This window comes from Pan paniscus, chromosome 5, assembly GCF_029289425.2.
Source record: "Pan paniscus chromosome 5, NHGRI_mPanPan1-v2.0_pri, whole genome shotgun sequence".
In the NCBI taxonomy this organism is placed as follows: Eukaryota; Metazoa; Chordata; class Mammalia; order Primates; family Hominidae; genus Pan; species Pan paniscus.
The window spans coordinates 89,196,499-89,214,788 of record NC_073254.2 but is presented as its reverse complement, the minus strand read 5'-3'; the positions used below and the strand labels follow the sequence as shown (position 1 = coordinate 89,214,788).

At 37.9% G+C, this 18,290-nt stretch overlaps 1 protein-coding gene across 2 annotated transcripts in view; it reads right to left on the bottom strand.

Moving 5' to 3' along the window:
- Nucleotides 1-18,290, bottom strand: part of ADGRB3 (adhesion G protein-coupled receptor B3) — a 750,487-nt gene that overhangs the window by 176,529 nt on the left and 555,668 nt on the right. The window lies entirely within an intron of this gene.

Sequence of the window (18,290 nt, the reverse complement as noted above, 5' to 3'; positions counted from 1 at the left end):
ATATTAGAAAAGGCCATCATAAAACACGTTTCACTGGCAAATAAGCAACAAAAATGAGTTTTGATGTTTTTTCGAATGCTGTACTGTTCAAAGTGAGGTTACAGTAACCTTATTTGATTTCCTACAAATTCATTATGCTAATACTGAAAATTAATTATGTTCTTGCATCAGAATTTATGGAAGTCAGAAAATATTAAACTTCTTATAAATTTGAGAATAAAAGTCAGTCCGCTAAATCAAATAACAAAGTATAAACTTGAGCTTATCTCTCTTTATACATTTCTCTGAATTATGTAATATCTAAGCATTTATTTTATAATCAAAAATGCTAGACTATGTAAGATACATGTGGTTGTAATCCATACAGAATTGATTGTAATGCACACAGTTGTAATCCATATAGAATTGGTTATGAAAGATGAAACAGTGGATAGCAGTATAATTTTGTGGTTTGGAGATGGTTATGGAGTCGTCTATTCATATGTTCAACAAATAATATTCCAAGCCAAGTTTTAGGTCCTGGGAATATAGCTGTAAAAGTCTCTGGCCATACATTTGAGTGAGAAGAAGATGATAATATAAACTAATAAATATCTTATATAATATAAATGAGAGGAAGATAAGGACATAGTGACAGGGAAGGTCCAGGGCTTCTACTTGTTAGAGTTGGCCTCTTTAAGCTCAGTTGTTACATTTTTTATGATATTTTTCTACCTGATAGTGTTCTTGCAACACATTAAATATTATAATACAGGAACTTTTTTAGATGTTACTTGGCACTAGATGCACACACACGCACACAAACACATTAAAGATATATAGGATTAAGTTTGGCAGAAAAGCCCAAATCATATTGTCTTTCATCTACAATCTGAAGAAAGATGGCCCACAGCTTGTATGATATTCCACTGCATCAGGGGTATAGATTCCCTTTCTTTTATTGGCTCTATCATGCATGACCTCCAATTCAGGCCCCAAGATGACTGACCCAGCTATAGGTTGCCGACCTTCATTCCTGCAAACAGTGAAAAATAAAACAAAGAGAACTTTCTCCCTTTTCTTAAGAATATGTCCTGAAAGTCACATACACAACTTCTGCTTATATTTCTTTTTTTTTTTTTTTTTTGAGACGGAGTCTCTCTCTCTCTCGCCCAGGCTGGAGTGCAGTGGCGTGATCTCAGCTCACTGCAAGCTCTGCCTCCCGGGTTCACGCCATTCTCCTGCCTCAGCCTCCCGCGTAGCTGGGACTACAGGCGCCCGCCACCACGCCCGGTTAATTTTTTTTTTGTATTTTTGGTAGAGACGGGGTTTCACCATGTTAGCCAGGATTGTCTCGATCTCCTGACCTCATGATCCGCCAGCCTTGGCCTCCCAAAGTGCTGGGATTACAGGCGTGAGCCACCACGCCCGGCCGTTCTGCTTATATTTCATTGACTAGGCAGATTAAAATGGCAGGGAGGCTGGGTGCTATGGTTTGAATGTCCCCTCCAAAACGCATGCTGAAATTTATTTGCCATTTTAACAGTGTTGAGAGATGGGACCTTTAAGAAATGATTAAGTCATTGGCTGGGTGTGATGGCTTATGTCTGCATTCCCAACACTTTGGGAAAGCAAGGCAGGAGATCACTTGAGCCTAGGAGTTTTAGACCGCCCAGTAGGACCCCATCTCTACAAAAAATTAAAATGTATGTGATGGTTATTATCGAGTGTCAACTTGATTGAATTGAAGAATACAAAGTAGTGATCCTGGATGTGTCTGTGAGGGCGTTGCCAAAGGAGATTAACATTTGAGTCCGTAGGCGGGGAAAGACAGACCCACCGTTAATCTGGATGGGCACAGTCTAATCAGCTGCCATGACAGCTAGAATATGAAGCAGGCAGAAAAATGTGAAAAGAGAGACTGGCCTAGCCTCCAGGCCTACATCTTTCTCCCATGCTGGATGCTTCCTGTCCTTGAACATCAGACTCCAAGTTCCTCAGTTTTGGAACTCAAACTGGCTGTCCTTGCTCCTCAGTCTGCAGATGACCTATTGTGGGACCTTGTGATCATGAGTTAATATTTAATAAACTCCCCTTTATATATATATATGATATATATTAATATATGATATACATGAGTGTGTGTGTGTGTATCTATATACATATATTCAATTAGTTCTGTCCCTCTAGAGAACCCTGATTAATACAGATTTTGGTAGCAGGAGTGGTTCTAGAGGAGCAGAATATTAAGGATGGAGTTCTTTCATTGGTTTTGGGGTTTCTGGAGTTGGCTGCTTAATATGATTAGACCTCAAAATACTAAGGACTCTTCTTCTAATAGTATGGAGAACACTGATAGTCCTTGGCATGAACTGTTTAGAGAGTTATGCAAAATAAATGCATTTGATTTATCCTGATTCATCCCTCGTGAGAGACAAGAAGTTTAGTGACTCTATACATAATAGCTTTGACCATATGTGGAGAACCAAAGAACATCTGGTACCTGGTATGTAGCCATTGACTTGGCAAATGCCTATTTCTCCATTTATGTCCATAAGGCCCACCAGAAGTAATTTGCCTTCAGCTGGCAAGGCCAGCAATACTCCTTTACTGTCCTACCTCAGGGGTGTATCAACTCTCCAGCTTTGTGTCATAATCTTATTCGGAGAGACTGCAATTGCTTTTTGCTTCCACAAGATATCACACTGGTCCATTACATTGATGACATTATGCTGATTGGATCCAGTGAGCAAGAAGTAGCAAACACACTGGACTTATTGGTGAGACATTTGGGTGCCAGAGGATGGGAAATAAATATGACTAAAATTCAGGGACCTTCTACATCAGTAAAATTTCTAGGGGCCTATTGGTGTGGGGTCTGTTGAGATATTCCTTCTAAGGTGAAGGATAAGTTGCTGCATTTGGCCCCTCCTACAACTAAGAAAGAGGCACAGTGCCTAGTGGGCCTATTTGGATTTTGGAGGCAACATATTCCTCGTTTGGGTGTGTTACTCTGGCACATTTAGCAAGTGACCTGAAAGGCCGCCAGTTTTGAGTGGGGTCCAGAATAGGAGAAGGTTCTGCAACAGGTCCAGGCTGCTGTGCAAACTCCTCTGCCACTTGGTCCATACGAGCCAGCAGATCCAATGGTGCTTGAGATGTCAGTGGCAGATAGGGATGCTGTTTGGAGCCTTTGGCAGGACCTCATAGGTAAATCACAGTGGAGGCCTCTAGGATTTTGGAGCAAGGCCCTGCCATCTTCTGCAGATAACTAATCTCCTTTTGAGAGACAACTCTTGGCCTGTTACTGCGCTTTGGTGGAAACTGAATGTTTGACCATGGGTCATCATGTTACCCTGTGAACTGAACTGCTTATCATGAACTGGGTGCTTTCTAACCCATCAAGCAATAAAATGGGTTATGTATAGCAGCATTCCATCATCAAATGGAAGTGGTATATATGTGATTGGGCTTGAGCAGGTCCTGAAGGCACAAGTAAGTTACATGAAGAAGTTTCTCAAATGGCCATGGTCTCCACTCCTGCCACCCTGCCTTCTCTCCCCTCGCCTGCACTGATGGCCTCATGGGGAGTTCCCTATGATCAGTTGACAGAGGAAGAAAAGACTAGGGCTTGCTTCACAGATGGTTCTGCACGATATGCAGGCACCACCCTAAAGTGGACAGCTGCAGCATGACAGCCCCTTTCTAGGACATCCCTGAAGGATAGCAGTGAAGGGAAATCTTCCCAGTGGGCAGAACTTCGAGCAGTGCACCTGGTTATATACTTTGCATGGAAGGGGAAATGGCCAGATGTGTAATTATATACTGATTCATGGGCTGTAGCCAATGGTTTGGCTGAATGGTCAGGGACTTGGAAGAAGCATAATTGGAACACTGGTGACAAAGAAATTTGGGGAAGAGGTATGTTGGTGTACTTCCCTGAATGGTCAAAAACTGTGAAGATATTAATATCTTATGTGAGTGCTCACCACCGGGTGACCTCAGCAGAGGAGGATTTTGATAATCAAGTGGATAAGATGACCCGTTCTCTGGACATCACTCAGCCTCTTTCCCCAGCCACCCCTGTTATTGCCCAATGGGCCCATGAACAATGTGGCCATGGTGGCAGGAATGGAGGTTACGCATGGGCTTAGCAACATGGTCAACACTTACCAAGGCTGACCTGGCTATGACCACTGCTGAGTGCCCAATTTGCCAGTGGCAGAGACCAACGCCGAGCCCTAGATATGGCATCATTCCTTGGGTGATCAGCCAACTACCTGGTGGCAGGTTGATTATATTGGACCTCTTTCATCATGGAAAGGGCAGAGATTTGTCCCCACTGGGTTTGCCTATGCTGCATGCAGTGCTTCTGCCAAGACTACCATCTGTGGACTCACAGAATGCCTTATCCACTGTCATGGTATACCACACAACATTGCCTCTGACCAAGGAACTCACTTCATGGCTAAAAAAGTGAGGCAACAGGCTCACGCTCATGGAATTCACTGATCTTACCATGTTCCCCATCATCTTGAAGCAGCTGGATAGATAGAAAAGAGGAATGGCCTTTCGAAGTCCACAATTACAATGCTAACTATGTGACAATACTTTGCAGGGCTGGGGAAAAGTTCTCCAGAAGGCCATGTATGCTCTGAATCAGCATCCAATATATGGTACTGTTTCTCTTATAGACAGGATTCACTAAAATTCAGGCACCTTCTACCTCAGTAAAATTTCTAGGGATCCAGTGGTGTGGAGTCTGTTGAGATATTCCTTCTAAGGTGAAGGATAAGTTGCTGCATTTGGTCCCTCCTATAACCAAGAAAAAGGCACAATGCCTAGGGGGCCTATTTGGATTTTGGAGGCAACACATTCTTCATTTGGGTTTGTTACTCTGGCACATTTATCAAGTGACCCAAAAGGCTGCCAGTTTTGAGTGGGGTCCAGAATCAAGGGATGGAAGTAGAAGTGGCACCACTCACCATCACCCCTAGTGATCCACTAGCAAATTTTTTTGCTTCCCATTCCTGCGACATTACATTCTGCTGGCCTAGAAGTCTTAGTTCCAGAGGGAGGAACATTGCCCCCAGGAGACACAACAATTCCATTAGACTGGAAGTTACGACTTTGGGCTCCTCCTACTTTTAAGTCAACAGGCTTAGAAGGGAGTAACAGCGTTGGCTGGTGTGAATGACCTAGACTATCAAGATGAAATCAGTCTACTACTCCACAGTGGAGGTCAGGAACAGTATGCATGGAATACAGGAGATCCTTTAGGGTGTCTCTTAGTATTAACATGCCCTGTGATTAAGGTCAATAGAAAACTAGAAAAGCCCAATCCAGGACTACAAGTGACCCAGACCCTTCAAGAAAGAAAGTTTGGGTCACTCCACCAGGAAAAATAATCACAACCTGCTGAGGTGGTTGCTAAAGGCAAAGGGAATACAGAATGGGTAGTAGAAGGTAGTCATCAATACCAGCTATGACCACATGACCAGCTGCAGAAACGAGGACTGTAACTGTCATGAGTATTTTCTCCTTCTTTTGTTTCCTTCTTCATTTAACTTCTTTTCTTTTTTATCATGTGACATAAGATTTATTGACTTCACATCATCATTTAAGTATTGTTAATGTTAGGTAATAATATTTGGGTTGGGGATTGGTGCGTTTCTGGTTGTACGAAGGATAGTTGTATTATGTTAGACATAATTATGACCTTATTATTCTCTTTATCTGAAGATTAGGTATAATCTCAGGAGATGTGTATGGGTTCAAGTCGACAAAGGGTGGACTTGTGATGGTTAATACTGTCAATTTGATTGAATTGAAGAATACAAAGTATTGATCCTGGATGTGTCTGTGAGGGCGTTGCCAAAGGAGATTAACATTTGAGTCAGTGGGCGGGGAAAGGGAGGCCCACTCTTAATCTGGGTGGGCACAATCTAATTAGTTGCCAGCGCAGCTAGAATATAAGCCGGCAGAAAAATGAGAAAAGAGAGACTGGACTAGCTTCTCAGCCTACATCTTTCTCCCATGCCGGATGCTTCCTGCCCTCAAACATCAGACTCCAAGTTCTTCAATTTTGGAACTCAAAGTGGCTGTCCTTGCTCCTCAGCCTGCAGATGACCTATTGTGGGACCTTATGAGAGTGTGAGTTAATACTTAATAAACTCCTATATATATATATATATATACCATTATTATATATATTATTCTCTCTCTATATATATTTTAATTAGTTCTGTCCCTCTAGAGAACCCTGACTAATACAATGTAAAAAAAAAAAAAAATTAGCTTGGTGTGGTGATCCATGCCTGTAGTCCCAGGTACTCGAGAGGCTGAGGCAGGAGGATCCTTTGAGATCAGAAATTTGAGGCAGCAATGAGCTATGATGACACCACTGTACTCCAGCCTGGGTGACAAGGTGAGACTCATCTCTTAAAAATAATGTAAAAAAATTACATGATTCAGTCATGAGGGTTCTGCCCTCATGAAGAGATTAATGCTATTATTGTGGAAGTGAGTTAGTTATCACAGGAGTAAAACATATCCTGATAAAAAGATATGTTTGGCCCAAGAGTTTGCCCTCTCTTGCACAATAGCTTCTGCCTCCCACATTTCACCATGGGATCACCCATCCTAGAGGCCAGTGCCATTTTCTTGAAATTCCCAGCCTCCAGAACCATGAGGCAAATAAACATCTTTTATTTATAAATCACCCAGTCTGTGGTATTCTGATGTAGGTATAGAAAATAGACTAAGAAACTGGGTACTGTACTTTTTTTGATTTGTTTGTTGTTTGTTTGTTTTAACCATGAGGCTATCTTCTCACGTAAAAATGAAAAAAAGGTCTTTTATTCTACAGAAAAGACAATATCAGTGGCAGTCTCAGCCTTCAATTCATAGGGCCAGTATAACTGAGCATGATGATTCTCTTTCTTTAGAGTAGCTTTGAAACTCTCCTGACATCTTTTTAGAGGGGAGAAAAATGCCGCAGCAATGAGGACCCCAGGTGAATTGAGTTAAATAAAATGTCCTTATATTGAATGGACATCAGCTTTTTAAGTCAATATTTTGATAGTAGGAGTGTTAAGCAATATTCAGTTTCAGCTACACAGTTCTGTTTTAATGAAGCTTATTCCTGGCTGGGTTTGCAATATGCTAAACATTTTACAAATTATTTAGCATTTACTTTTAATGGAAAAAGTGTATGAGCATATTACAGGAAAAATTTTAACTTAATATAAAATGAATCCAGCCTTTTGCTGAAGGTTACATTAGGAATGTCTTAACAGGCACAGTATGATTTTCAGAAATTGAAAATCCTATAAAGTACATAAAACCTACTATCTACTTTTAAGTGCCACTTAACATTGTCCACTCATATTGGGGTTGTAAAATAAATTGACAACCATTTAAAACATTTGCATAATTTTACAGTCTTGGAAACGGGGTCAGAGAGATTAAAAGACTTGCTAAAAAAAAGAAAAAAAGAACCCAACAATTAATGGTGGCAATAGGAGATGATTCTTTTAATTTCTAGATAAAATGTTTTGTAAAAAATAAGAATATTAACAAAGCAACTGAGCAGGGCAAATTAATTTTACGAACCCAGCTCTTCACGTATTTTTCAAATGATGGTATTGGAAAGAGTGGAGGGATGAAAACTAAACATACCAGTAGTGGGATTTAAACCCACACAGCCACTACTCCATTGGATCTTAAGTCCAATGCCTTAACCACTCAGCCAAATGAGTGATTTTTGAGACTGGCTCTTAATCACTATCCTTAGAATACCAAACTCAAAAGCAAGAAACAACTGAAGACACTCAATTGCCATATTGGCATATATATGGTTCAATGTTGTATGGTTATTCAGGTCTTTAAATACTTTGGGCTTTTTAATGTTTGGCAACATAATCGTTTTTATTAGTGTTGCAGGGAAAAAAAATGTGATTTAAGTATCAATAAAAAAATATAATGTCCAAAGGAAACACTTTGCTTCATGGAAAGAGAAAAACATTTTGAGGACTTTGGGCTTTTTATATTTTACACAAAACATTTAGGCTTGAAAGCCATGCCAAGTCTCAGAGAGGCTTTGAAACTTTAAGTTAATGTATCCAGAAGAAAGGTTAGTGCTTATTCTTAGTGCATCACTGGTCAGCCAGTCAGTTGGTAAATACCAGTTATTAAAAACTAAATGTGTTCATGGCACAGCTTTGGGATTGTTAAAAAAAAATGCTAGCTTTGTTTCTTTTATCAGAGCTGTTAATTATCTTAAGGATGACTGAGAACACTCTCAAATGAAAAATTTGAAGTGAAATAAGACACAAGTATATACAAATCTAGCAGCAGACTTCTTGGCTTCTGTACATAAGAGCAGAAGGATCACTAGATTTACTCATAGAAGAAATTTTAGTGGCCAATTGAAATCAATTAAACCATGAGATTCAAAAGAATTTCCTGGTCTTTGGCAAATGAGGCTCAGTTTGTGCGGATTGTGCATATTTGTTAGTTTAGAAGAGAGATGTAATGATACATGAGAGTAAGTAGATGTTACAGAGAATAATGTGTGAGGCAGGAAGCAGAAAGTATTGTGGCTGGAGAAAAGGGCAGGGACCAACTAAAGAATCTTGAGGGTCACGTTTTCAAGACTGGCCTTTTTCTTGTGGATGATGGTGCAATATTGAGAGCTTTTAACAAACAATGATATGACTTCTTACCAACTCCAATAATTCATAGCATGTCTGAAGCCTTAGTATAATTAAATACGGGTAAGAGAAAACAAAAACAAAAACAATGGAGAGACTAATAGAAAGAAGGAATAAAGGAAAGAAGAACAAGATAAAGGGCTCTGTTATTATTTGCCCCTGAAACCAAGGTCACCACTCAATCCTGGCAATGCCTGTTTTGCTGATGAATGGGTTATAACGAGGTGTAGTTGCTAAAAGCTTACTCAATGATAATGATAATAAAACTATAGTAATGATCTGATGTACCAGGCAATGCCGTTGTACTTTCCAGGATTAAGGTATGATTTAAAACTGTTTTCACAACCTCTCTGCATTATGCTGTGCTAATTTCAAAAGTAGCTTTTTTGTTTGTTTTTTTCAAATCAAATATCTGTATTCTTAACTGAGTTTCTCTCAGACCTCAGTACTCTATCCTTTAATGGCTGTGATCACTATGTTATGTTACCATGATTACTATCTGCCATGGTTTTAATTTTCACATAATATTTGCTGTTATGATTATGAACTAGCAGCTGGGGAGACTAATTTATTACTTGGCTATTACTGTTGAAGGTCATGTAACTCCAACGTTCTGCTAAAGCATTTGATCACATCCTGCATGCTCTGCCGGAAAGCCTTTCTTCTGGCAACTCCTCAGGCTTCTGTGGAATTTATCACTTTTTCAACCAGGGAAGTTGAAGCCAGTAGGTACTTATTTCTGGTAGCTGCCAATAAAGTATCTGATTTCTCAAATGCCCTCTGTTCTTATACCCAGCTTTTCTTTATTCAGTAGTTATAAGAAATGTTGTTCATAAAAATTCAGCTACCTACATAGTCAACCCTCAACTATCTGTGGGAGACTAACTTAGTTCTAAATATTACTTGAAATCTCAATTAGGACACTTGACTGTGTTATTTAGGTATATGGAAGAATACATTCGAGTCTACCTGTGAAAAGTCTATTAATATTGCAGGTGCAAGTTGTGGTTTATAGGACAATTTTGAGACAAGCAGAGGAAAACTCTCTCTCTCTCTCTCCGTCTCTCTCTCTCTTTCAAGTGGAGTGGGTAGTACAGATGGGAATGTAGAATTTATAATAAATGGAATAATGCAACTTGTTAAGTGTTAATGCCCTAAATATAAGAGGAAAGACAGTCAGGATCCACTTCAGCATATAGAAAAGTATAGAGGTTTTAGTAACCCTTCCTAGATACCATAGATAACTTCTCAATTAAATATTAGTTCAATCTCAGAATTGTCCTTAATATTGAAAAGCCAAATGGAAACCTAAAACATTATTTTTATGAGACAATTTGCCTATCAACATTAGGGTATTTGTGACCAAAACATAGTCTCATTAAACATTTGTGAATGAGCAAAAACAATATATCTTCAAGATAAGAGTGACTTCAACTTCTGGTTCTGTAGAACATTGAGGAAGTACTGCAAATCACACTGGCAGGCAAGCTGGCATGCAGGAATGGTGTCCTATGGCACAATCTGAACATCATTTACAATACAAAGAGCTACAGAGAAGAGCTCAGTTTTTCCTGGATAAGATGTCTGAGTAGTGATGGTGATGCCATATTTCTGGAAAACTTAACATGTATCATTTTAAATGGAAGGGTAGACAACAGAAGATATGTTAAGTTTGATGAAATGATAGGTCGGATTAGAAAGGGGTAGGAATATCCTGGAGGTAGTTGAAATAGTCCATTCAGGGAAGAAATAGGGTCATAATGAAAATTCTGTTATAAAAGAAATTTCATGGAAGGAGAGACAAAATTTAGGATAGACCTAATAACATTGAGACCCATGTGGTTATAATCCTGGAACAGACAAGAGAGCAGTGATGCTGACAGTGCCTGACGTTAAGAGCACAGGCATATAAGGAAGATAAAAGTATATACTTTTGATATTTTGAATCAATAAAATGTAAGTATATAGAAGAGAATGAAGCAAAACCCAGAACTCTAGAACATGTGCACTTTTAGGAGTTAGGAAACAAAACAATCAAAGAAAACAGAGAAAATTAGAAGGAGGGAGAGAAAATAAGAATAGGGAGAGATAAAAAAAAGTTGGAAATAATCAATAGAGAATTTTAAGAAAGATAGGTAGTCAAAAGGGCCATATGTAACAGAAAGACCAAACACCGCATATTCTCACTCATAGGTGGGAATTGAACAATGAGATCACATGGACACAGGAAGGGGAATATCACACTCTGGGGACTGTGGTGGGGAGGGGGGAGGGGGGAGGGATAGCATTGGGAGATATACCTAATACTAGATGACGAGTTAGTGGGTGCAGCGCACCAGCATGGCACATGTATACATATGTAACTAACCTGCACAATGTGCACATGTACCCTAAAACTTAAAGTATAATTAAAAAAAAAAAAGAAACAGCCAGGACAAGGTCCTGGGAACTAGAAACCCTAAGGAGCCAGAGGAGGAAGTCACATCCAGGCAAGGTGGGGAGAGAGGGGAGGCAGCAGGTGTAGACCATCTTGTGGAAAAGACTTTTCTATAAAGTGTTTCAAAAAATGAGGTGTTAGCTCAAGAGTAACAAGGGAAGTATTTTAAGATAAAGGGAAATAATCATGGTGTTTTGTTATTTGTTTCTTCAGAGGGAGAAAAATCTAAACAGAAGCATCTAAAGAACTAGGGAAAGTAAAGGATGATTTATGGGCAAGTTCTCAGATGGAAAGATACAATGAGAATGTGATTTCTATGTTAAAGCTATGAAGTCATAGGCTCTGTGAAGCATTTCTGTCATCTTATGTTGCTTATTAAATAAATTTATTTTTTGCACTTCTTTAATAAATTAATAATGATAGAAAGATGGATTCTAAATGCTTCTTCTGACATGGATAGATAATGGTTCTAGCAGTGTCAGCTTAAAAAAAACTTCTTTGCCTTTTCTTTTATTCCTCCCTGCTTTTAAAAGTTCCACTTTGGGGATGTAGGAGTTGGCTTCCTCCAGTTTTCCAAAAGCTTCTTGCTTGTAGATTTCTGGTTTGTTTTGGTCTGTGGCACAGTCATGGAATGTCACTTGTGAAAGCCATGTGAGACTCCAGGGAGATGCAGCTGAGAAGGCTTGCAGAGGCTTTCATAGATCTCACAGCTGCTTCCATCAGATGCTTAGATTCTCGGTTTGAACAGAAACATTATATCTTTGGTCAGAACCTTTAGTCAAGTAAAAATTGCAATGTAGAGAATGCCCAGTTGGTGTCCCAGACTTTGACACTCACCATTTTGTCTCAGGTGTCATGAGAGTTTATGTTCTCAGGCCTTTGCTCCTTTCTAAGACACAGATCTCCCTTTACTAACTTTATCTGTCAATGTGGGTTTAATTTTATTTGTATACTGATGACAAGAGATTAATGTTATAAATTTAGCCTTAATGTTCTCTCTGCCACATCTGTGCTATATGCTTGCCAAACTAATGTCAAGAATATGGTATCTAGAATTTTTTTTTCAAGTTATCCCTACCAAAATGGTTGCTTTTGTGAAATGCAGGTAACCCTGTAACCCTTCAGCTTTTCTCTCTCATTTTCTTGAAACTTCATGTTAGAAAACAACATCTTGAAAATGAGAATATCAGACCCAATAGAGTTTCTCTGTTTTTTTTTTTAAATTAAAACTTTATTTCTGGTAAAAATAACAAAAACATACATAAACCAGAAAACCAATGACATCAAGCTCTAGCAATCTTAATAGAGAAACAATATTTTACTTCTACTTCAGAAAGCAAATGCCAGAACGATGTGCCTTTTCATCTTAAACCTTTTTTTTGATCAACATTGGATGGCTCAAAAACTTTAATAACAAATAACTAACATTTGAACAAGGCTATAAAGGTTTCAAGGGATATTTAGGTACATAATCACTTTTAATTCTAGAAAAACCTTGCAAGAGGGTCACTATTATTACTCTCAGTTTGAATCCAAGGTCATGAAGAACAGAGAGCTCAAATAATTTCTAAACGCTCATCCATAAAGCAGGTAGCTGAGCCTCTGGGTTCAAACCTCAAGATCTTTCTATGATTCCACATTACCCCCAAGCTATGTGTTACTGTTTTGGGATACATTTATGGCTTCTGTCGCAATAAAACTTTGTCCTGAACCACTAAAGTGAGAATAGAAAGATACTTTTCTTTCTCAGAAAGTGGCTAATCCCAACTTAACTTTTAGAAACTTGTAGAAGTAATCATAATAAAGCTGAATGCCAAGAAAATTACATTTTTTCTTAGTTATAATAAGAAAAGCTTATGTTTCTTGAACAATGATCATACACCAGGAACTCTAGTGCTTTAAATGAGTTATCTCATTTAATTTTCATAATGGTATTATGCAGATTATTACTACTATCCCTATCTATCAATGTGGAAACTGGCAATGGTAATTTAACTTGCCCAAGGTCACCCAGGTGACTTCAAAAACAGCCTGCTTCTAGAGTTTGCATGGTTAACCTCAGTAAGTACTCCTTCTCAGCTAAAATACTTGGAATGCAGTTGGTCTATTGAAAAGCTTTTCCTCCAGAATAGTAATGTAGCCTCCAAGGAAGTGTTAACAGAGATGTGCTGAGCAATGAAAAAGAAAAGTGAGGGAAATAAAGTTTTCAGAGTAAGTTTATCCACTCTAGAGATATTTACTGCCACACCCATAGCTGTTCCGAAGCCCATCATCATTTGGTGTATTTCTGCTTCACCTCCACTGGTGTCCTTGCCTGCTTTGACAGAACCAGGTAATGGACCTGCATTTAGCCACACGCTCAGTTGCTCTGCCTGTCTCATCATTTGCTCCAACGAGCCTGGCACTTGAGCTTGATTCATATTAAATGGTCAGATTTCTTTTGGATTTTGATAGATGGTGTGATTAGGATGTAGAAAATGATATTATAGCAACTAATCAATTAATTTATCTGAGTATATGTACTGGAATCACACCATATTTAGGCATCATTGATGCACTTATTCATTTATTAATTAATTCAGGGGATTCCTAGTACAGTCAAAATAAAATCTAACCTCTCCAGATGACTATATGGCCCTACATGATTTGGCCCCTGTTAATCACTCCAGACTTGTCTCTTCCAACTGCTTCCTTGTGTTCCTTTATTTGCTTTCTTTCTATTGAACATTCTGAATTTATTCCTGTCTCACAGCCTTTGCAGTTGCTGCTACCTTTGTCATAATGACTTGACCTCTCCAATTCTCAGATACTCCCTTTATTCAGGTATCTGCTCAAATATCACTTCTGAGAGGCCTTCCCCATCACCTTATCCAAAACATCACCTCATCATCCCACTCTCCATCTTTTCACCCTACTTTTTCTTCAGACTAGTTATCTTAACTAATAGCATAGTATTTATATTCCTATTTTTCTACACTATAATATAAAATCGTGAGAGTGGGGGCTTTATCAGTCTCATTCATCCCTTTATTACCATCACCCTGCACAGCACCTGGCTCATTTCAGGTGCTTGTCTTGAGTGCCTAGTTTTTCTTAGGCACTACTCTAGATTCTGTGACACAATTATGAGTAAGACCAACAAAGTCCTGCTCTCACAGAACTTATATTTTAGTATGGAAGACTGACAAAAACAAATGAATAATTTTTATTATATCAGATGGTAATGAATTAATAAGCCAAATACCTACAGTATATATCACTATTAAGAGGTTCAAAACACAAGAAGTGGAAAATATTATTCTTACTTACCCCGATTAACTTGAAATTATTCATATAAATACAAAGGAATCAAATAGTATGAAAAGATAAAGGAATGCTCAGAGAGGAATAAAGGTATTAGGAAATGAAAGGAGGTAAGTCTTGAATTAAGTAAGAGATGGGAATTAAGGAATAGAACTAAGTGGATAGGCACAAAGGGAGGAAAAGCTCCATGCACATAAAATTAAATATTTTGCAAAATACTTCATGAATCCTTCTTTGTCTTTTCTTTCAGCCTTTACATTGCTTAGCCTCTTACCTTTGCTTGATATTATACTTACCTCAGTAAAGTAACTACACTTGATAATATTTATAATATGAAGGTCTAATCTACATCTGACTCCAAACATTATCTAAGTCTCAGTTGTGGAACAAGAAATAGATGACAGAAGGGATCCAGGAGTCTCACATTTAAAACAGGTGAGTGGAAGTCAGTGGCAATGTAAATTGTAAACATCTAAGATATGGTATTTATGTCCTTTCCATGAATTATTATGCTCATCGATATATGTGTTTGTATCCATTTTCTTATTTTGAAGTCCAAAAATGAGTGAATATTTTATCAGAGTTTTTCAATTAAGTAGGTAACTTAAAAATTCAACAATGTAAAAAAAAAAAAGTCTTTAGTAATCATGAAGCACACTTTGCTTTAAATATTTAGGCCCCAACATAAATCCTGTTACTATAATACACATGTATATGCAACATTATAAACACTTACCATATATAAAATACATACATTTGTAAAAATTAAAAGTTAAAGTATTTTTGTTCTTGAGAAAATGGTAAATAAACTAGCAATAAAAATGCTATTAAATATGAAAGCAGGGACTAGTAAGTTGACCAGTAAAAGTTCAATTTAGACTAAAATATACTAGCAGATTTTTAAAAAACCTTTTGTCTTGCCCTCGAGGGAAACTGTGATATTAATATGAATAATATAATGATAAGAGACATAGACACCCACACATATACATATTGATATAGTTGGCAAAGGGCAAAGTGCAATTACTTCTAATTCTCAGAGCAAATGAGCAGGATGGTATTATCTCCATTTTGAAGATGACATATTAGGGCTCTGAGAGGTAAAATAACTTGCCTGCAATAATGTACTCAAATTCTGATATGTCTGACCCTAATGCCTGTGCTCCTTCTGCTACATCATACTGCCTTCATTAGATGACAAATCACCCTTTGTGATAAATCAAGGAATTACCTCTTTAAATAAAAGCAAAATGAATGAACAATAGAGACCTTACTTGCTCTGCTCTCTCATTATGTAAGTGTTACAGACTGAATCATGCTCTCCTAAAATTCATACATTGAAGTCCCAACCTCTAAAACCTTAAAATGCAGCTGTATTTTGGAGATAAGGTTTTTAATAGAGGTGATTAAGTTAAAATTAGGCAGTTAGAATTAAAAGTTAAGTTACAACTTGGGTGTGACCCTAATCCAATATGGGCTGGTGTCCTTATAGGAAAAAGGATAGACATTTGGGATGCATTTGCAGAGAAAAGGCTATGTAAAGATAAAGTAAGAAGGCAGCCATCTGATAGCAAAAGAGAGGACTCAGATGAAACAAAACCTTCTGACACCTGGATGTTGAACTCACAGCCTGCGGAAGTGTGAAAAAATTAAATTTCTGTTGTCTAAGCCATGCAAACCATGGTACTTTGTTATGGTAGCCCAAGCCAGCTAATACAGAAAGGCCAGCCTGTTTACCACTTTATGAAGACCAGCATGACAGATCTATTATTACATGGAAAACTCTCATTAGGATGCTAATTCATATGAAATTGGCAAGAGAGGAAATTTTTGTTATGTAAAAATATATGACTTTATGTACCCATGTATTCCTCAGTAAAGTACCTACACTTGATAATATTTATAATATGAAGGTTTAATTTACATCTGACTCCAAACATTATCTAAGTTTCAGTTGTGGAACAAGAAATTGATGACAGAAGGGATCCAGGAGTCTCACATTTAAAACAGGTGAGTGGAAGTCAGTGGCAATGTAAATTGTAAACATCTAAGATATGATATTTATGTCCTTTCCATGAATTATTATGCTTATGGATATAAGTAGACTATTCATTTTTTCTTTAAAATCAATAATTGTTTCCTAAACCCCAAACTCTGAAAAGATAAATAAGGCCTTGCTATAGCATATTTATGCTTTTGCATACTATAAAAAAAGGAATTGATTTAAACTGATATTGAGAAACGTGGCATAGGCCAGAGAGACAGAGAGGTAGAGACTATGATTCCACCAGGGCTTTGTTCAGTCTGGCCTTGTGTATTAAAAAAAAAAAAAAAAAACAAAAAAAAACTTTGTGTATTGGTTTCTCCAAATGTAAAAGCAATAAATGAAAACCTGCCCTTGTTCACAGGATACAAAAAGAAATTGTAAGAAGAAAAGCCAGAGAATATAATGGTAAAAATCAGGGATTTCAATTGCTTCAATACTCTAGGAAGATTACTCCAGTGTCTTTTTTTTTTTTTTTTTTTTTTGAGACAGGATATCACTCTGTCATTGAGGCTAATGTGCAGTGTGCAATCATGATTACTGCAGCCTCCAACTCCTGGGCCCAAGCGATCCTCCCACCTCAGCCTCCCAAGTATCTGGGACTACAGTGAATTTATTTTTTATTATTTATTTTTATTTTTTGTAGAAATAGGGTCCACTATGTTGCCAGGCCTGGTCTCGAATTCCTGGGCTTAAGTGATCCTCTCACCTTGGCCTCCCAAAGTGCTGGGATTACAGGCATGAGCCCCTGAGCCCAGATCATGCAGTGTCTTAAACTTCTAAGAGCAGTATCTGCAACTGGTACAATTTTGAAATATTTCCATTAACGAAACTCTGAATATTGCAAGAATTCAAATCTGATATTTCCAACATGGATTCAGTGACAAGTGGATAAGTGAAGTAGCTTGTCCTTGAATTCTTAGGATATTTGGGTGTCTTATTCTCCACTTCTACCACTGCACATAAATAGCAAGACCAAAGTATCTGCCGACTCAAACTTCTTTACAAACACACACCCATCTCTAGTCATATGTCCATATGATAAATAAAAAATATTAGCAGCTAACATTTAATAATGCTTGCTATATACCAGGAATTGTTCTCAGCACTTTACATGAAATAGCACATGAAAGTCTCATAATCCTGGACTCTTACTACTTTTAGCTGTACTGTGGCAAGAGATGCTAAGTACCTAAGGTCACACAGCCAATAAGTTCACAGTTGGTTTCAAACCTAGGCAGAGTAGCCCTGGAGGCTCCACTCTTAAACATTAAGCTCTATAGGCTCTAATAATAATACGTTTGTTTATATATGTTTTGAGCATCAAAATTCCTCGTTAAGTAAGATTAAGAGGTTAACCTTACCAGAGGTTAAAGTGATTTGATAACCATCACATGACTCATAATATAAATGGTGAAACCAGGTCTAAAAGCCAATACATCTCACTTTCAAGCCCATTCTCACGCAATCAAAACTGATTTTGGCAACAGAGAAAGGAACTCACTACTAATTTACCTTTTTATCTTAAGCCGCTCTTATCAAGAAGGAACCAGCGAAGTATTAAGAAATTCTGCTGATTTTCTGGAAAATCTGAAGAGCATCTAACCACAGCATCCAGTTCCAAAGATGAAAGCTGTCTCAGCAATTGTATAAACCTGGCCAGTATCACTATTACCCAATATGTACAAGTCCCTGTGGGGAAAAGAACACTGTACTACCTGCTGTACAAGGGACAGTTAAGTGAAACCCCACACGCTCTCATTTCCAGTCTATCTGAGATGCTATATTGTAGTGCTTTTTTATTTTGGGTAAG